The 21,871-nt window shown below is 42.5% G+C and overlaps 1 protein-coding gene across 1 annotated transcript in view; it reads left to right on the top strand.

Annotated features, from left to right (window-relative positions):
• The window catches only part of ANKRD44 (ankyrin repeat domain 44), a 601,641-nt gene that overhangs the window by 203,437 nt on the left and 376,333 nt on the right, over positions 1 to 21,871 (top strand). The gene's annotated exons all lie outside the window — the stretch shown is intronic.

Genomic DNA, 21,871 nt, shown 5'->3' with positions numbered 1-21,871 from the left:
TGCTGCACCTTCAGCAAATGATATCAAGGGAATGAAACAGATTTTATAATAGAAGTAAATTGCAAAGTTGTTTAAAATTGTATGTTTTATTTGAATCATTAGAGATAAAAAAATTGAGTTTCATGACCCTTTACGGAGATCTTTTGGAGGTTTATTTTCCAACCGTGACTGTGAAGCAGTTTAAGAACCGCTTGTGTAAAGAGATGGTGAACTTCATAGTTCCGCAATCCAGGTACGGAACTATGAAGATTCCCTGAGCTCACACCACAGCCAGTAAAGCTCTTTTGTACTTTTGTAAAGACTCTGGGCGCTATTACCAGACCAAATGAGTAATGCCTGTTTTGGAAGGCAAATCTCAGGAACATGATCCCTGTGAATAGAGGTATGTAAAAAGGTTAGCGCTGTGGAATCTGTTGGTGCTCTACAAATACCTGATAACAAAAAAGGTGTCTTTTTATTAGATGATAGACATACACTGACCCTCCTGCACTAACGGAAATATAATAGGAATCTTCTCCATCTTGAAAGTTAATACTTATAGAAACTTGTAAATGGTTAGAGTTTTGAGATTCAAGATAAGCTGAAAGGTACCTTCCTTCTTTGGCACTATGAAAAGGTTGGAATAAAACCTTCCAGTTACCTTACAAAAGCCAGAACGGTTTTGGCTTTCAAGGGATCTTGAGGGCCTATTTAATACCCCTAAGAAAAAGATATCCAACACCCAAAGGTCATGAACAGTAAGAAACATTTCAGCAGGTAGGACTAGCTTCCAGATGCTGTCACTCAAAGCCGGTTATATTTCCGCTTTTATTTTTATTTTAGCAAGACAGTGTTAAGATGTTGGTTTAAAGATCTGTTTTGAGAAATATCAGTGGTTAATTATAGGTCTGTATGTGTCGAAAATTACAAGTCAAGATATTTATAGACTTTGTATTAATGTTATTTGGGTTAAGAGAACATTTTAATTGTACGTTCATAAAATAGATTGTTGTGAAGTATGGATGATGTAATGTGCGACTGATTCATCAGCTAGTGAACATTTGCTGTGTTTGGTCTCAAGAAAGCAAAATACATTTTATTACATACTCTCCATTGAATATATTTTGCTTAGATTATATTCTGTTAATTAAAGAAAAAAACAAACAGTTACATTATTTCTCTTGTAAGGTGTATCCAGTCCACGGATTCATCCATTACTTGTGGGATATTCTCCTTCCCAACAGGAAGCTGCAAGAGGATCACCCACAGCAGAGCTGTCTATATAGCTCCTCCCCTAACTGCCACCCCCAGTCATTCTCTTGCAGCTCTCGACAAGGGAAGTAGCTAGAGAGATGTGGTGAATTAGTGTAGTTTATCTTCAAGCAAAAGTTTGTTATTTTTAAACGGTGCCGGCGTTGTACTGTTTTTTACCTCAGGCAGAAATTAGAAGAAGAATTTGCCTGAGGTTTTTGATGATCTTAGCAGGTTGTAACTAAGGTTCACTGCTGTTCTCACACATAACTGAAGAGTATGGGGAAACTTCAGCTGGGAGAACGGCCTGCAGAATTAACTGCCCTGAGGTATGTTCAGTATATTTTTTTCTAGAGGATGATAAGAACTAGAAAAAGCTGACAGTGCCTGATATAGTTAAGGTAAGCCTGATTGCAGTGATTTAATAACAACTGGCATCATGCTTGCAGTAAAGGGTAATTTCTTTCATGTAATTAGCAAGAGTCCATGAGCTAGTGACGTATGGGATATACATTCCTACCAGGAGGGGCAAAGTTTCCCAAACCTTAAAATGCCTATAAATACACCCCTCACCACACCCACAATTCAGTTTTACAAACTTTGCCTCCGATGGAGGTGGTGAAGTAAGTTTGTGCTAGATTCTACGTTGATATGCGCTCCGCAGCAAGTTGGAGCCCGGTTTTCCTCTCAGCGTGCAGTGAATGTCAGAGGGATGTGAGGAGAGTATTGCCTATTTGAATGCAGTGATCTCCTTCTACGGGGTCTATTTCATAGGTTCTCTGTTATCGGTCGTAGAGATTCATCTCTTACCTCCCTTTTCAGATCGACGATATACTCTTATATATACCATTACCTCTGCTGATTCTCGTTTCAGTACTGGTTTGGCTTTCTACAAACATGTAGATGAGTGTCCTGGGGTAAGTAAATCTTATTTTCTGTGACACTCTAAGCTATGGTTGGGCACTTTGTTTATAAAGTTCTAAATATATGTATTCAAACATTTATTTGCCTTGACTCAGAATGTTCAACATTCCTTATTTTTCAGACAGTCAGTTTCATATTTGGGATAAATGCATTTGTTTCAATCATTTTTTCTTACCTTAAAAAATTTGACTTTTTCCCTGTGGGCTGTTAGGCTCGCGGGGGGCAGAAAATGCTTCATTTTATTGCGTCATTCTTGGCGCTGACTTTTTTGGCGCAAATTTTTTTTTCTGTTTCCGGCGTCATACGTGTCGCCGGAAGTTGCGTCATTTTTTGACGTTTTTTTTGCGTCAAAAATGTCGGCGTTCCGGATGTGGCGTCATTTTTGTCTCCACATTATTTAAGTCTCATTATTTATTGCTTCTGGTTGCTAGAAGCTTGTTCACTGGCATTTTTTTCCCATTCCTGAAACTGTCATTTAAGGAATTTGATCAATTTTGCTTTATATGTTGTTTTTTTCTTTTACATATTGCAAGATGTTCCACGTTGCAACTGAGTCAGAAGATACTTCAGGAAAATCACTGCCCAGTGCTGGAGCTACCAAGCTAAGTGTATCTGCTATAAACTTTTGGTATCTGTTTCTCCAGCTGTTGTTTGTATTGCATGTCATGTCAAACTTATTAATGCAGATAAAATTTCCTTTAGTACTGTTACATTACCTGTTGCTGTTCCGTCAACATCTAATTTTCAGAGTGTTCCTGATAACATAAGAGATTTTATTTTTTAAATCCATTAAGAAGGCTATGTCTGTTATTTCTCCTTCTAGTATACATAAAAGTCTTTTAAAACTTCTCTTTTTTCAGATGAATTTTTAAATGAACATCATCATTCTGATACTGATAATGGTTCTTCTGGTTCAGAGGTTTCTGTCTCAGAGGTTGATGCTGATAAATCTTTGTATTTGTTCAAGATGGAATTTATTCGTTCTTTACTTAAAGAAGTATTATTTGCATTAGAAATAGAGGATTCTGGTCCTCTTGATGCTAAATGTAAACGTTTAAATAAGGTTTTTAAATCTCCTGTAGTTATTCCAGAAGTGTTTTATCTCCCTGATGCTATTTCTGAAGTAATTTCCAGGGAATGGAATAATTTGGGTAATTTATTTACTCCTTCTAGACGTTTAAGCAATTATATCCTGTGCCATCTGACAGATTAGAGTTTTTTGGGACAAAAATCCCTAAGGTTATGGGGCTGTCTCTACTCCTGCTAATGTACTACTATTCCTACGGCAGATAGTACTTCATTTAAGGATCCTTTAGATAGGAAAATTGAATCCTTTCTAAGAAAAGCTTACTTATGTTCAGGTAATCTTCTTAGACCTGCTATATTTTTAGCGGATGTTGCTGCAGCTTCAACTTTTTGGTTAGAAGCTTTAGCGCAACAAGTAACAGATCATAATTTTATAGCATTATTATTATTCTATAACATGCTAATAATTTTATTGGTGATACCATCTTTTGATATCATTAGAGTTGATGTCAGGTATATGTCTCTAGCTATTTTAGCTAGAAAAGCTTTATGGATTAAACTTGAAATGCTGATATGTCTTCTAAGTCAACTTTGCTTTCCCTTTCTTTCCAGGGTAAATAATCATTTTCGTTCCTTTCCTCACAACAAGGAACAAAAGCCTGATCCTTCATCCTCAGGAGCGGTATCAGTTTGGAAACTATTTTCAGTTTGGAATATATCCAAGCCTTATAGAAACCTATAGCCAGCTCCTAAGTACCTATGAAGGTGCGGCCCTTATTCCAGCTCAGCTGGTATGGGGCAGATTACGTTTTCTTCAAAGAAATTTGGATCAATTCCGTTCTCAATCTCTGGTTTCAGAACATTGTTTCAGAAAGGTACAGAATTGGCTTCAAGTTAAGGCCTCCTGCTAAGAGATTTTTTTCTTTCCCGTGTCCCAGTTAACACAGCAAAGGCTCAGCATTTCTGAAATGTGTTTCAGATCTAGAGTTGGCTGGAGTATTTATGCCAGTTCCAGTTCTGGAACAGGGGCTGGGGTTTTATTTTATCTCTTCATTGTACCAAAGAAGGTCAATTCCTTCAGACCAGTTCTGGATCTATCATTATTGAATCGTTATGTTAGGATACCAACATTCAAGATGGTTACTGTAGGACTATCCTGCCTTTTGTTTAGCAAGGGCATTATATGTCTACAATAGATTTACAGGATGTGTATCTGCATATTCCGATTCATCCAGATCACTTTTAGTGTCTGAGATTCTCTTTTTAGACAAGCATTACCAGTTTTTTGGCTCTACCGTTTGGCCTAGCCTCAGTTCCAAGAATTTTTTTCAAAGGTTCTCGGTGCCCTTCTTTCTGTACTCAGAGAACAGGGTTTTGGTATTTCCTTATTTGGACGATATCTTGGTACTTGCTCAGTCTTCTCATTTTCGAAGAATCTCATACGAATCGACTTGTGTTGTTTTTTCAAGTTCATGGTTGGAGGATCAATTTACCAATCAGTTCATTGATTCCTCAGACAAGGGTAACCTTTTTAGGTTTCTAGATAGATTCAGTGTCTATGACTCTGTCCTTGTCAGACAAGAGAAGTTTAACATTGATATCAGCTTGTCAAAACCTTCAGTCACAATCATTCCCTTTGGTAGCCTTATGCATGGAAATGTTAGGTCTTAGGACTGCCGCATCAGATGCGATCTCCTTTGCTCGTTTTCACATGCGACCTCTTCAGCTCTGTATGCTGAACCAATGGTGCAGGGATTACTCAAAGATATCTCAATTAATATCTTTAAACCGATTTTACGACACTCTCTGACATGGTGGACAGATCACCATCGTTTAGTTCAGGGGGCTTCTTGTTCTTCCGACCTGGACTATAATCTCAACAGATGCAAGTCTTACAGGTTGGGGAGCTGTGTGGGGGTATCTGACGGCACAAGGGGTTTGGGAATCTCAGGAGGTGAGATTTCCGATCAATATTTTGGAACTCCGTGCAATTTTCAGAGCTCTTCAGTCTTGGCCTCTTCTGAAGAGAGAGTTGTTCATTTGTTTTCAGATAGACAATGTCACAACTGTGGCATACATCAATCATCAAGGAGGGACTCACAGTCCTCTGGCTATGAAAGAAGTATCTCGAATTTTGGTTTGGGCGGAATCCAGCTCCTGTCTAATCTCTGCGGTTCATATCCCAGGTATGGATAATTGGAAAGCGGATTATCTCAGTCGCCAAACGTTGCATCCAGGCGAATGGTCTCTTCACCCAGAGGTATTTCTTCAGATTATTCAAATGTGGGAACTTCCAGAAATAGTTCTGATGGCTTCTCATCTAAACAAGAAACTTCCGAGGTATCTGTCCAGATCCCGGGATCCTCAGGCGGAGGCAGTGGATGCATTATCACTTCCTTGGTATCATCCTGCCTATATCTTTCCGCCTCTAGTTCTTCTTCCAAGAGTAATCTCCAAGATTCTGAAGGAATGCTCGTTTGTTCTGCTGGTAGCTCCGGCATGGCCTCACAGGTTTTGGTATGCGGATCTTGTCCGGATGGCCTCTTGCCAACTGTGGAATCTTCCGTTAAGACCAGACCTTCTGTCTCAAGGTCCTTTTTTCCATCAGGATCTGAAATCCTTAAATTTAAAGGTATGGAGATTGAACGCTTGATTCTTGGTCAAAGAGGTTTCTCTGACTCTGTGATTAATACTATGTTGCAGGCTCGTAAATCTGTATCCAGAGAGATATATTATAGAGTCTGGAAGACTTATATTTCTTGGTGTCTTTCTCATCTTTTTTCTTGGCATTCTTTTAGAATACCGAGAATATTACAGTTTCTTCAGGATGGTTTAGATAGGGTTTGTCCGCAAGTTCCTTGAAAGGACAAATCTCTGCTCTTTCTGTTCTTTTTCACAGAAAGATTGCTATTCTTCCTGATATTCATTGTTTTGTACAAGCTTTGGTTCGTATAAAGCCTGTCATTAAGTCAATTTCTCCTCCTTGGAGTTTGAATGTGGTTCTGGGGGCTCTTCAAGCTCCTCCATTTGAACCTATGCATTCATTGGACATTAAATTACTTTCTTGGAAAGTTTTGTTCCTTTTGGCCATCTCTTCTGCCAGAAGAGTTTCTGAATTATCTGCTCTTTCTTGTGAGTCTCCTTTTCTGTTTTTTCATCAGGATAAGGCGGTGTTGCGAACTTCTTTTGAATTTTTACCTATGTTGTGAATTCCAACAACATTAGTAGAGACATTGTGGTTCCTTCATTATGTCCTAATCCTAAGAATTCTAAGGAGAAATCGTTGCATTCTTTGGATGTTGTTAGAGCTTTGAAATATTATGTTGAAGCTACTAAGTCTTTCCGAAAGGCTTCTAGTTTATTTGTTATCTTTTCCGGTTCTAGAAAGGCCAGAAAACTTCTGCCATTTCTTTGGCATCTTGGTTGAAATCTTTAATTCATCTTGCCTATGTTGAGTCGGGTAAAACTCCGCCTCAGAGGATTACAGCTCATTCTACTAGGTCAGTTTCTACTTCCTGGGCATTTAGGAATGAAGCTTCGGTTGATCAGATTTGCAAAGCGGCAACTTGGTCCTCTTTGCATACTTTTACCAAATTCTACCATTTTGATGTATTTTCTTCTTCTGAAGCAGTTTTTGGTAGAAAAGTACTTCAGGCAGCGGTTTCAGTTTGAATCTTCTGCTTATGTTTTTCATTAAACTTTATTTTGGGTGTGGATTATTTTCAGCAGGAATTGGCTGTCTTTATTTTATCCCTCCCTCTCTAGTGACTCTTGTGTGGAAAGATCCACATCTTGGGTAGTCATTATCCCATACGTCACTAGCTCATGGACTCTTGCTAATTACATGAAAGAAAACATAATTTATGTAAGAACTTACCTGATAAATTCATTTCTTTCATATTAGCAAGAGTCCATGAGGCCCGCCCTTTTTTGTGGTGGTTATGATTTTTTTTGTATAAAGCACAATTATTCCAATTCCTTATTTTATATGCTTTCGCACTTTTTTCTTATCACCCCACTTCTTGGCTATTCGTTAAACTGAATTGTGGGTGTGGTGAGGGGTGTATTTATAGGCATTTTAAGGTTTGGGAAACTTTGCCCCTCCTGGTAGGAATGTATATCCCATACGTCACTAGCTCATGGACTCTTGCTAATATGAAAGAAATGAATTTATCAGGTAAGTTCTTACATAAATTATGTTTTTCATATTACTTTCTATTATGGCTTAGTATGTAAAACGTTATATATATAAAGGAACGTTTTTTTTACTGAGGTGATAAATCTTTATTTGGGGCCTAGTTTTCCACATGGCTGTTATTTTACTCCTAGGAATAGTTTTTTAAGGCCCTCTGACTTTGAGTCCATGAGAGGGGCCTATTTTCGCGCTCTAATTGCGCAGTTGTTTTATTACATTCTGAGACATCCAGCTTCCCGGAAGGAGTCCCCTGTCATATTGGACCTCTGTAACGGGTTTTTGTGCCTACAAAAGTCATTTTATGGGAAGGTAGGAGCCACAGTAGAGCTGCGGCAGTTTGCTTGTGACTGTTATAACGGTTTTTACCGTTTTTTTGCTTCGTTTTTGAACCTGAGGGGTTAATCATCCATTTGCAAGTGGGTGCAATGCTATTTTAGTCTATTATATACACTGTAAAAATTTCATAGAGTTAACTGCTTTTTTCACTGTTTTGCAGTTTTTGTGTTTGTTTTTTTCCCTTAAAGGCACAGTACCGTTTTTTATATTCTGCTTTTTCACATTAATTAAAGTGTTTTCAAAACTTGCTGGTCTCATTACTAGTCTGTTAAACATGTCTGACATAGAGGAAACTCCTTGTTCATTATGTTTAGAAGCCATTGTGGAACCCCCTCTTAGAATGTGTACCAAATGCACTGATCTTACTATAAGTTATAAAGACCATATTCTGGCTTTAAAAGATTTATCACCAGAGGAAAAGATTTATCACCAGAGCTAGATGTACTTGGCGCCCCGCTCAAGGGGCGCCAAGTACATCTAGCTCGCCCATTGCGTATACTTTACAAGACATGGCGGCAGTTATGAATCATACTCTTACAGAAGTATTGTCCAAACTGCCAGGGTTACAAGGAAAGCGACACAGCTCTGGGGCTAGAAAAAATACAGAGCTCTCTGACGCTTTAGTAGCTATGTCCGATATACCCTCACAATGTGCAGAAGCCGAAGAAGGAGAGCTTCTATCTGTGGGTGATTTTTCTGACTCAGGGAAGACACTTCAACCTGATTCTGATATGTCTACATTTAAATTTAAGCTTGAACACCTCCGCATGTTGCTCAGGGAGGTTTTAGCAACTCTGGATGACTGTAACGCCATTGTAGTCCCAGAGAAATTGTGTAAATTGGATAAATACTACGCAGTGCCTGTTTACACTGATGTTTTTCCAATACCTAAGAGGTTTTCAGAAATTATTACTAAGGAATGGGATAGACCAGGTGTACCGTTCTTTCCCCCTCCTGTTTTTAAAAAGACGTTTCCCATAGATGCCGCTACACAGGACTTGTGGCAAACGGTCCCTAAGGGGGAGGGAGCAGTCTCTTCTCTAGCGAAGCGTACAACTATCCCTGTCGAGGACAGTTGTGCTTTTCTAGATCCAATGGACAAAAAATTAGAGGGTTACCTTAAGAAAATTTTTATTCAACAAGGTTTTATTCTCCAGCCCCTTGCATGCATTGCCCCTGTCACTGCTGCTGCGGCCTTCTGGTTTGAGTCTTTAGAAGAGGCTCTACAGGTAGAAACCCCATTGGATGATGTCCTTGACAAGCTTAAAGCTCTTAAGCTAGCCAATCATTTGTTTCTGACGCCGTTGTTCATTTAACCAAACTAACGGCTAAGAACTCAGGTTTTGCTATTCAGGCGCGTAGGGTGCTATGGCTTAAATCCTGGTCAGCTGACGTTACTTCAAAGTCTAAGCTTCTCAACATTCCCTTCAAGGGGCAGACCCTATTCGGGCCTGGACTGAAGGAGATCATTTCTGATATTACTGGAGGAAAAGGTCACGCCCTTCCTCAGGATAGGTCCAACAAATTAAGGACCAAACAGCCTAATTTTCGTGCCTTTCGAAACTTCAAGAGTGGCGCAGCTTCAACTTCCTCTAATACAAAACAAGAGGGAAATTTTGCCCAGTCCAAGCCGGTCTGGAGACCTAACCAGGCTTGGAATAAAGGAAAGCAGGCCAAAAAACCTGCTGCTGCCTCTAAGACAGCATGAAAGATCAGCCCCCGATCCGGTAACGGATCTAGTAGGGGGCAGACTTTCTCTCTTCGCCCAGGCTTGGGCAAGAGATGTCCAGGATCCCTGGGCATTGGAAATTGTGTCCCAGGGATATCTTCTGGACTTCAAAGCTTCTTCCCCAAAAGGAATATTTCTTCTCTCACAATTATCTGCAAACCAGATAAAGAGATAGGCATTCTTACATTGTGTTCAAGACCTCCTAGTTATGGGAGTGATCCACCCATTTCCAAAGGAGGAACGGGGCAAGGCTTCTATTCAAATCTGTTTGTGGTTTCCAAGAAAGAGGGAACCTTCAGACCAATCTTAGATCTCAAGATCCTAAACAAATTTCTCAGGGTCCCATCCTTCAAGATGGAGACTATTCGAACCATCCTACCTATGATCCAGGAGGGTCAATATATGACTACCGTGGACTTAAAGGATGCTTATCTGCACATTCTGATACACAGAGATCATCATCAGTTTCTCAGGTTCGCCTTCCTAGACAGGCATTACCAGTTTGTGGCTCTTCCCTTTGGGTTAGCTACGGCACCAAGAATCTTTACGAAGGTTCTGGGGTCACTCCTAGAGGTCCTAAGGCCGCGTGGTATAGCAGTAGCCCCTTACCTAGACAACATTCTAATACAGGCGTCGAATTTTCAAATCGCCAGGTCCCATACAGACATTGTTCTGGCATTTCTGAGGTTGCATGGGTGGAAAGTGAACGAAGAAAAAGTTCTCTATCCCCTCTCACAAGAGTTTCCTTCCTAGGAACTCTTATAGATTCTGTAGAAATTAAGATTTACCTGACAGAGGCCAGGTTGTCAAAACTTCTAAATTCCTGCCGTGTTCTTTATTCTACTTCTCGCCCTTCAGTGGCTCAGTGTATGGAAGTAATCGGCTTAATGGTAGCGGCAATGGACATAGTGCTGTTTGCCCGCCTACATCTCAGACCGCTGCAACACTGCATGCTCAGTCAGTGGAATGGGGATTACACAGATTTGTCCCCTCTACTAAATCTGGATCAAGAGACCAGGGATTCTCTTCTCTGGTGGTTATCTCGGGTCCATCTGTCCAAGGGTATAACCTTCCGCAGGCCAGATTGGACAATAGTAACGACAGATGCCAGCCTTCTGGGCTGGGGTGCAGTCTGGAACTCCCTGAAAGCTCAGGGCTTGTGGACTCAGGAGGAGGCTCTCCTTCCGATAAACATTATGGAACTAAGAGCGATATTCAATGCTCTTCAGGCTTGGCCTCAGCTAGCTGCGGTCAGGTTCATCAGATTTCAGTCGGACAACATCACGACTGTAGCCTACATCAACCATCAAGGGGGAACAAGGAGTTCCCTAGCAATGTTGGAGGTTTCAAAAATAATTCTATGGGCAGAGGTTCCCTCTTGCCATCTATCAGCTATCCATATCCCAGGAGTAGAGAACTGGGAGTATGATTTTCTAAGTCGACAGACTTTTCATCCGGGGGAGTGGGAACTCCATCCGGAGGTGTTTGCACAGTTGATTCAACTTTGGGGCAAACCAGAACTGGATCTCATGGCGTCTCGTCAGAACACCAAGCTTCCTTGTTACGGATCAAGGTCCAGGGATCCCAAGGCAGCGCTGATAGATGCTCTAGCAGCGCCTTGGTCTTTCAACCTGGCTTATGTGTTTCCACCGTTTCCTCTGCTCCCTCGTCTGATTGCCAAGATCAAGCAGGAGAGAGCTTCAGTGATTTTGATAGCACCTGCGTGGCCACGCAGGACTTGGTATGCAGATCTGGTGGACATGTCATCCCTTCCACCATGGACTCTACCGCTGAGGCAGGACCTTCTACTTCAGGGTCCTTTTAACTATCCAAATCTAATTTCTCTGCGTCTGACTGCTTGGAGATTGAACGCTTGATTTTATCAAAACGTGGTTTCTTCCGAATCGGTCATTGATACCTTAATTCAGGCTCGAAAGCCTTTCACCAGGAAAATCTCTCATAAGATATTGTATTATATATCTTCATTGGTGTGAATCCAAGGGTTACTCATGGAGTAAAGTCAGGATTCCCAGGATATTATCTTTTCTCCAAGAAGGATTGGAGAAGGGATTGTCAGCTAGTTCCTTAAAGGGACAGATTTCTGCTCTGTCTATTCTTTTGCACAAGCGTCTGGCGGATGTGCCAGACGTTCAGGCGTTTTGTCAGGCTTTAGTTAGAATCAAGCCTGTGTTTAAACCTGTTGCTCCGCCATGGAGTTTAAATTTAGTTCTTAAAGTTCTTCAAGGGGTTCCGTTTGAACCTCTGCATTCCATAGATATTAAGCTTTTATCTTGGAAAGTTCTGTTTTTGGTAGCTATCTCTTCGGCTCGAAGAGTTTCATAGTGATCTGCCTTGCAGTGTAATTCCCCTTATCTGATCTTCCATGCAGATAAGGTAGTTTTGCGTACCAAACCTGGGTTTCTTCCTAAGGTGGTATCTAATAAGAATATCAATCAGGAGATTGTTGTTCCGTCACTGTGTCCTAATCCTTCTTCAAAGAAGGAACGTCTATTACACAATCTTGACGTGGTTCGTGCTTTAAAGTTTTATTTACAAGCTACTAAAGATTTTCGTCAAACATCTGCATTGTTTGTTGTCTACTCTGGACAGAGGAAAGGCCAAAAGGCTTCAGCAACTTCTCTTTCCTTTTGGTTAAGAAGTATAATCCGCTTAGCTTATTAGACTGCTGGCCAGCAGCCTCCTGTAAGAATTATAGCTCATTCCACTAGAGCGGTGGCTTCCACATGGGCTTTTAAAAATGAGGCTTCTGTTGAACAGATTTGTAAGGCGGCGACTTGGTCCTCGCTTCATACTTTTTCTAAATTCTACAAATTTTATTCTTTTGCTTCTTCGGAGGCTATAGTTTCTCCTTTCTCTTGCTTGTCTTCGGTCGAATGACTGGAGGTGGCAGTTAGGGGAGGAGCTATATAGACAGCTCTGCTGTGGGTGATCCTCTTGCAGCTTCCTGTTGGGAAGGAGAATATCCCACAAGTAATGGATGAATCCGTGGACTGGATACACCACAAGAGAAATAAATTTATCAGGTAAGCATAAATTTTGTTTTTTTGTTTTGTTTGTTTAAGAGAGTTCATTAATTTGGACATATACAAAATAAAGCTAAGAATAGCTAATTTCTATATTTTATTTTCTTCTTAAATGGGAAGAGTCCACAGCTGCATTCATTACTTTTGGGAATTCAGAACCTGGCCACCATGAGGAGGCAAAGACACCCCAGCCAAATGCTTAAATACCTCCCCTACTTCCCTCATCCCCCAGTCATTCTTTGCCTTTCGTCACAGGAGGTTGGCAGAGAAGTGTCAGAAGATTTTGATATAGTCTCTTATGGAGGGTAGTACTCTTAGAAATGGGACTGGAGTTTTAAGTAATCCTGTCAGACTCTCAGTGAGAGCATGTATGAATGTTAGAGTCCGGAGATGCAGGGAGAGTCTTTCTGCAAAACCATCCCGACTCATGTTAACAGCTCCTTAGCAGTCAGCGTTGACGAGTTTCGCTTCCTGCTTTCTTCTCTCAAGTCCATGTCAGAAGCGAGGCTACTATCTGTCACACATTTTACTTTGATAATGTGAATAAGGTAATGTAAAATAAGTCAGGGTCTCAGTGGGATTCCTTTACCTTTATAAGAAATCAAGGGTTAATATCTCCTGAGGGGGTTATTGAACAGGGAGGACTTTAATCATGTTTGTTATGTGATTTTGTCTGCTAATGTGTAGTGTTACTTGGAGTCGTGGCTAGATCAGAACATAACAGCCTTTTTTTGTCAGGCTGCGCAGCCCTTGTAGGCCTTGGCGCTCTTTTTATGGCCTGCACGGGGGAAACCTTGTGACGAGGCGTGGTTATGCTTCTGTGCTCCATTTCCGTATTCCTGACCGCGTGACGACAGAGAGAGTCTGTTTCGCTAGCTGTCTGCGTCTCAGGAGGTGGTGAGTGCCCCAGCCATTGTAGGTGTAAGGTGCAATTTTTTATTTTTCTGTCCATAATTTCTATAAACCAAGTTATGGAGGATTCTGACTTTTTGAAGACTGATGTCTCTGATTCAGATTCTACTTCTTGTGAAGAGTATAAAATGGCCCGGGTAATCCATGCCCATCAGTTATGTTTTGAATGCCGCTCTAGAGTGCTCTCTTCTCCCTATACAGGGAACATAGAGTCCACCGAGCCATCTGCCCCTGGGGATCCCATATCCTGTGCGGCGCGTCCCCTAGAACCTTCTTTGGCTAGGCAAGCAGGTGTCCCTAATGCTGTTACCCCTTCTCCGGAAGGCGGTTTGTTTCCTCCAGAGGATATGGCACGGTTCCACATGGCCATATCTATGGCCCTGGCGCATTTACATCTTCCAGAGGAGGTGTTGCTAAGATACTGTCCGTGTTCTGCTAACCGGGGCTCGTCAAGCATGGGATCGCCTGGGTTAGATCAGCCATCTGGGGAAGCGGTTTCCTCTGAAGTTTCAGGGGCCCAACCCTTTGGGTCGGGGTCACCAGTTGCCTCGGCGGAGGTAAGTCTTGCTTTCCGTTATAGACTGGCATGCCTCCGTGTCCTGCTATGGCATGTTTTGGCGGTGCTGGAAGATCCCAGTACTAATAGGTTAAGGGATCCTCGGTCTTCTGTTCCAGACGGCAAGCTGGGTTAGACATGTGGGGATGAAGTTAATCTCCTGGTTGTCTTCAATTTTCCTTTCTTTTTGGGGTATCTTATTCCAGTTCTGATCTTTGGAAGAATGGGGTCTCTGATTGGCTGGTCCAGTTGGTGTACCCATTCTTCTTGGGCGTTCACCTGCGGGTGCTGCCCTTATTTTATTTGATCCAGTTAGGATGTATTTTATTTATTTTTTAAGAAGCTCACGTATGTTATGATTTCTCTGTTGGGAAATATTTCTTCTCCGGAATTTGATACCAACGATTTTGTGGTCGCTTGGGCACTTCCGCGGAAGTTGCATGTTAAGTTGTTAGTACATTGTTATGCCTTTAGTTCCTTTTATCGAGTCCTCGTGGGGTTTTGAAACTTCTGTGGCCTGGTTCAGTTTGGGGTGCCCTATGTAGCAGGCTGGTCCTGATAGGGCGCTATTCCTGTTCCTTACGGTTTATATCATCCACGTGGTGCCGGTGTAACTGGCTGACCTGGCTGGGTGGTGAGTTGCTCACTCGGTGAGGAGTTTTATTACTTTTTGTGTCTCTTCAGATCGAATAATGTCTTGCTTTTGCTAGGAGTTTTCGGGAAGTGAACCCTCCATGAGTCTCAATTATTTTTTTGAGGCTTTGCCCATGCAGGGCTAAAATATGGTAGAGGAAGCCTTTGTCCCCAAACGTCAGGCTGGTTCTCATTCTGCCTTTGGGTGGGGCATCAGGGGATTGTATTCAGTCCTCACTGTCCTGTTTCACGTGGGCGGGGATCCACAGCGGATCCTACTAGGGATCGACTTGGATGATTTTCCTTGTCTTCTTTTGGATGTTCTCCTCTTGGAATCTGTTGTCCTTGATGACAGTGTCTCTTCCTTCGGGTTGAGGTTGATGGGCCTTTTTGTCCCCTTCCTGGGGGTTGGCTTCGGGTCATCTGTTTCTGGAAGTTAAAGCCTTTTGGTTATTCTACTTATGGTATCAAGTCTTCTCCCATATTTTCGGGAGTTTTACAGATTAGATTGTCTCCCCTTTCTCTTGTTAAGTGTATTCAGTCCACGGATCATCCATTACTTATGGGATATATATTCCCTTCCCAACAGGAAGTTGCAAGAGGATCACCCAAAGCAGAGCTGCTATATAGCTCCTCCCCTCACATGTCATATCCAGTCATTCTCTTGCAACTCTCAACATAGTAGGAAGGTGTGAGAGGAGTGTGGAGTTTTTATACTTAATTATTTCTTCAATCAAAAGTTTGCTATTTTAAATGGCACCGGAGTGTGCTGTTTTTTCTCTCAGGCAGTATTTAGAAGAAGAATCTGCCTGCGTTTTCTATGATCTTAGCAGAAGTAACTAAGATCCACTGGCTGTTCTCGCACATTCTGAGGAGTGGGGTAACTTCAGAAAGGGAATAGCATGTGGGGTCCCCTGCAGATGAGGTATGTGCAGTAGAATATTTTTCTAAGGAATGGAATTGACTAGAAAATACTGCTGATACCGATGTAATGTAAGTACAGCCTTAAATGCAGTAGTAGCGACTGGTATCAGGCTGATGAATGTATGTGCAATAAGTAATTTTCTAAGGAATGGAATTTGACTAAGAAAATACTGTTAATACTGAAGTAATGTATGAGCCTTAACTGCAGTAGAAGCGACTGGTAGCAGGCTTATTAATAACACTACCTAACTTTTAAAATGTATGTTTAAAACGTTTACTGGCATGTTATTCGTTTTTGTGAGGTACTTTGGTGATAAATCTTTTGGGGCATAATTTTTTCCACATGGCTGTCGCATATTTCTGCATAGAAACGGTTAACTGAGGTTTCCCACTGTTGTAATATGAGTGGGAGGGGCCTATTTTAGAGTTTTTTTGCGCAGTAAAAATTCAGTCATAGTCTTCCTGCTTCTTCCTCCTTGATCCAGGACGTCTCTAGAGAGCTCAGGGGTCTTCAAAATTCATTTTGAGGGAGGTAATCAGTCACAGCAGACCTGTGACAGTGTGTTTGACTGTGATAAAAACGTTAATTGTTAAATTGATTATCCGTTTTGGGTATTAAGGGGTTAATCATCCATTTGCTAGTGGGTGCAATGCTTTGCTAACTTAATACATTTACTGTGAAAATTTGGTTGCTATAACTGATTTGGTTCATTGTTATTTCAACTGTGACAATTTTTTGTGCTTCTTAAAGGCACAGTAGCGTTTTTTATATTGCTTGTAAACTTATTTGAAAGGATTTTCCAAGCTTGCTAGTCTCATTGCTAGTCTGTTTAAACATGTCTGACACAGATGAATCTGTTTGTTCACTATGTTTGAAGGCCAATGTGTAGCCCCATAGAAATATGTGTACTAAGTGTATTGATGTCACTTTGAATAAAAGTCAATCTTTATCTGTAAAGAAATTATCACCAGACAACGAGGGGGAAGTTATGCCGACTAACTCTCCTCGCGTGTCAGTACCTTCGCCTCCCGCTCAGGAGGCGCGTGATATTGTGGCGCCAAGTACATCAGAGAGGCCCATACAAATCACTTTGCAAGACATGGCTGCTGTTATGACAGAGGTATTATCTAAATTGCCAGAATTAAGAGGCAAGCGCGATAGCTCTGGGTTAAGGACAGAGCGCGCTGATGATGTGAGAGCCATGTCCGATACTGCGTCACAATTTCAGGAACATGAGGACGGAGAGCTTCATTCTGTGGGTGACGGATCTGATCCAGGGAGACCGGATTCAGAGATTTCTAATTTTAAATTTAAGCTTGAAAACCTCCGTGTATTGCTAGGGGAGGTATTAGCGGCTCTGAATGATTGTAACACGGTTGCAATTCCAAATATGTAGGCTGGATAGATACTTTACGGTACCGGTGTGTACTGACGTTTTTCCTATACCTAAAAGGCTTACAGAGATTATTAGCAAGGAGTGGGATAGACCCGGTGTGCCCTTTTCCCCTCCTCCGATATTTAGGAAAATGTTTCCAATAGACGCCACCACACGAGACTTATGGCAGACGGTCCCTAAGGTGGAGGGAGCAGTTTCTACTTTAGCTAAACGTACCACTATCCCGCTGGAGGATAGTTGTGGTTTTTCGGATCCAATGGATAAAAAATTAGAAGGTTACCTTAAGAAAATGTTTGTTCAACAAGGTTTTATTTTACAGCCCCTTGCATGCATTGCGCCTGTCACTGCTGCTGCGGCATTCTGGTTTGAGTCTCTGGAAGAGGCCATTCGCACAGCTCCATTGGATGAGATTATGGACAAGCTTAAAGCACTTAAGCTAGCTAATGCATTTGTTTCTGATGCCGTTGTACATTTAACCAAACTAACGGCTAAGAACTCCGGATTCGCCATCCAGGCGCGCAGAGCGCTATGGCTTAAATCCTGGTCAGCTGACGTGACTTCTAAATCTAAATTGCTTAATATTCCTTTCAAGGGGCAGACCTTATTCGGGCACGGCTTGAAAGAAATTATTGCTGACATTACTGGAGGTAAGGGTCATACTCTTCCTCAGGACAGGGCCAAATCAAAGGCCAAACAGTCTAATTTTCGTGCCTTTCGTAACTTCAAGGCAGGAGCAGCATCAACTTCCTCCGCTCCAAAACAGGAAGGAACTGTTGCTCGTTACAGACAGGGCTGGAAAGCTAACCAGTCCTGGAACAAGGGCAAGCAGGCCAGAAAATCTACTTCTGCCCCTAAGACAGCATGAAGAGAGGGCCCCCTATCCGGAAACGGATCTAGTGGGGGGCAGACTTTCTCTCTTCGCCCAGGCTTGGGCAAGAGATGTCCAGGATCCCTGGGCGTTGGAGATCATATCTCAGGGATATCTTCTGGACTTCAAAGCTTCTCCTCCACAAGGGAGATTTCATCTTTCAAGGTTATCAGCAAACCAAATAAAGAAAGAGGCATTTCTACGCTGTGTACAAAACCTCTTAGTAATGGGGGTGATCCACCCAGTTCCGCGGACGGAACAAGGGCAAGGTTTTTACTCAAATCTGTTTGTGGTTCCCAAGAAAGAGGGAACCTTCAGACCAATCTTGGACCTAAAAATCTTAAACAAATTCCTAAGAGTTCCATCATTCAAAATGGAAACTATTCGAACCATCCTACCCATGATCCAAGAGGGTCAATACATGACCACAGTAGACTTAAAGGATGCCTACCTTCATATACCGATTCACAAAGATCATTATCGGTACCTAAGATTTGCCTTTCTAGACAGGCATTACCAGTTTGTAGCTCTTCCCTTCGGGTTAGCTACGGCCCCGAGAATTTTTACAAAGGTTCTGGGCTCACTTCTAGCGGTGCTAAGACCGCGAGGCATAGCGGTTGCTCCGTACCTAGACGACATTCTGATACAAGCGTCAAGTTTTCAAATTGCCAAGTTTCATACAGAGATAGTTCTGGCATTTCTGAGGTCGTATGGGTGGAAAAGAGTTCTCTATTACCACTCACAAGAGTTCCCTTCCTGGGGACTCTTATAGATTCTATAGAGATGAAGATTTACCTGACGGAGTCCAGGTTATCAAAGCTTCTGAATGCCTGCCGTGTCCTTCATTCCATTCCACGCCCGTCAGTAGCTCAGTGCATGGAAGTAATCGGCTTAATGGTAGCGGCAATGGACATAGTACCATTTGCGCGCCTGCATCTCAGACCTCTGCAATTATGCATGCTAAGTCAGTGGAATGGGGATTACTCAGATTTGTCCCCTCTACTAAATCTGGATCAAGAGACCAGAGATTCTCTTCTCTGGTGGCTTTCTCGGGTCCATCTGTCCAAGGGGATGACCTTTCGCAGGCCAGATTGGACGATTGTAACAACAGATGCCAGCCTTCTAGGTTGGGGCGCAGTCTGGAACTCCCTGAAGGCTCAGGGATTATGGGCTCAGGAGGAGAAACTCCTCCCAATAAATATTCTGGAGTTGAGAGCAATATTGAATGCTCTTCTATCTTGGCCTCAGTTAGCAACACTGAGGTTCATCAGATTTCAGTCGGACAACATCACGACTGTGGCCTACATCAACCATCAAGGGGGAACCAGGAGTTCCCTAGCGATGTTGGAAGTCTCAAAGATAATTAGCTGGGCAGAGTCTCACTCTTGCAACCTGTCAGCGATCTACATCCCAGGCTTGGAGAACTGGGAGGCGGACTTTCTAAGTCGCCAGACTTTTCATCCGGGGGAGTGGGAACTTCATCCGGAGGTCTTCGCTCAACTGATTCATCGTTGGGGAAACCAGAACTGGATCTCATGGCGTCTCGCCAGAACGCCAAGCTTCCTTGTTACGGATCCAGGTCCAGGGACCCTGGAGCGGCGCTGATAGATGCTCTGGCAGCCCCTTGGGTTTTCAACATGGCTTATGTGTTTCCACCATTTCCGCTGCTACCTCGACTGATTGCCAAGATCAAACAGGAGAGAGCATCGGTGATTCTGATAGCGCCTGCGTGGCCACGCAGGACCTGGTATGCAGACCTAGTGGACATGTCGTCCTGTCCACCATGGTCTCTGCCTCTGAGGCAGGACCTTCTAATACAAGGTCCTTTCAACCATCCAAATCTAATTTCTCTGAGGCTGACTGCATGGAGATTGAACGCTTGATCCTATCAAAGCGTGGCTTCTCTGAGTCAGTTATTGATACCTTAATACAGGCACGGAAGCCTGTTACCAGAAAAATTTACCATAAGATATGGCGTAAATATTTATATTGGTGCGAATCCAAGAGTTACTAATGGAGTAAGGTTAGGATTCCTAGGATATTGTCCTTTCTACAAGAGGGTTTAGAAAAGGGCTTATCTGCTAGTTCGTTAAAGGGACAGATTTCTGCTCTGTCTATTCTCTTACACAAACGTCTGGCAGAAGTTCCAGACGTCCAGGCTTTTTGTCAGGCTTTGGCTAGGATTAAGCCTGTGTTTAAGACTGTTGCTCCTCCATGGAGCTTAAACTTGGTTCTTAAAGTTCTTCAAGGGGTTCCGTTTGAACCCCTTCATTCCATTGATATTAAGCTTTTATCTTGGAAAGTTCTGTTTTTGATGGCTATTTCCTCGGCTCGAAGAGTCTCTGAGTTATCTGCCTTACATTGTGATTCTCCTTATCTGATTTTCCATTCAGACAAGGTAGTTCTGCGTACTAAACCTGGGTTTTTACCTAAGGTAGTTTCTAAAAGGAATATCAATCAGGAGATTGTTGTTCCATCATTATGTCCTAATCCTTCGTCAAAGAAGGAACGACTTTTGCATAATCTGGACGTAGTCCGTGCCCTGAAGTTCTATTTACAGGCAACTAAAGATTTTCGTCAAACTTCTTCCCTGTTTGTCGTGTACTCTGGACAGAGGAGAGGTCAAAAAGCTTCGGCAACCTCTCTCTCCTTTTGGCTGCGTAGCATAATACGTTTAGCCTATGAGACTGCTGGACAGCAGCCCCCTGAAAGAATTACAGCTCATTCCACTAGAGCTGTGGCTTCCACCTGGGCCTTTAAGAATGAGGCCTCTGTTGAACAGATTTGCAAGGCTGCAACTTGGTCTTCGCTTCACACTTTTTCAAAATTTTACAAATTTGACACTTTTGCTTCTTCGGAGGCTGTTTTTGGGAGAAAGGTTCTACAGGCAGTGGTTCCTTACATTTAAGTTCCTGCCTTGTCCCTCCCATCATCCGTGTACTTTAGCTTTGGTATTGGTATCCCATAAGTAATGGATGATCCGTGGACTGAATACACTTAACAAGAGAAAACATAATTTATGCTTACCTGATAAATTTATTTCTCTTGTAGTGTATTCAGTCCACGGCCCGCCCTGTCTTTTTTAAGGCAGATCTAAATTTTAATTAAAAACTCCAGTCACCACTGCTCCCTATGGTTTCTCCTTTCTTGTCTTGTTTCGGTCGAATGACTGGATATGACATGTGAGGGGAGGAGCTATATAGCAGCTCTGCTTTGGGTGATCCTCTTGCAACTTCCTGTTGGGAAGGGAATATATATCCCATAAGTAATGGATGATCCGTGGACTGAATACACTACAAGAGAAATAAATTTATCAGGTAAGCATAAATTATGTTTTTTCCTGTGTTGCCCCTGCCTAGGCATTTTTAGGGTTTCTCCCGTCTGGGGTTAGGATACATGTTCCTTCTCAATCCTCGAGCTGTAGGGGTGTTAGGGAAGTGGATCCTTAGGATTTTGGAGACTTTTGTTAGCCTCTCTAGCCAGTTTCTAATGGAGAGGTGGCATAGAGGTTAGCTTCACCACACCGGAAGCAGGAGGTTGTGGGTTTGAATCCAGGTAGAGCTCCTGGCTTCTCATCCGTCTTATGATTCTGGTGACAGCTAGCATTCCTAAGCAGAGCTTTCTGTTTTCTCGTACGTTACTTAGTCTTTGGACTTATTGGAGGTTATCCCTATAGCATTAGGGCCTTCCAGACTGGCTGTGAGCCTCCCCCATTGCCGATCACCCTTATGGTGGGAGTTGTATTCCGCTGTGGGTGTCCTACACAATCTGTGTATGGAACATTTCGTGAGAGTTCAGTGTTCAGGGTGTCCTGGATATGATTGTGGTTGCATCACCTGTGGTGCAAAGTCTTCTCCGGATAGGGTAACCTAGTGGTTCCTCAGGGGTGTGATCGGGGGTAAGTTTAATTTTGCGGGCTGCGTGCCTGTGGGACTTCGTCTCCTCATAGGCTTTTGGCTCGGTCAAGTCTATTAACCTGAGTTGTCTCTAGCAAGGGCCTTGCTGGTTTTAACTGTTGGGCAGTTATTTCGGCCTTTTCATTTTTGCCCTTCTAGTGAAGCAGTTTTTCCAGTCTGGAGTTTTTGGGTGTTTTAGGC

Source organism: Bombina bombina, chromosome 1 (assembly GCF_027579735.1).
Source record: "Bombina bombina isolate aBomBom1 chromosome 1, aBomBom1.pri, whole genome shotgun sequence".
Lineage (NCBI taxonomy): Eukaryota > Metazoa > Chordata > Amphibia > Anura > Bombinatoridae > Bombina > Bombina bombina.
Note: the sequence above shows the minus strand (reverse complement) of the source record. Positions and strands in the feature narration are given on the sequence as shown.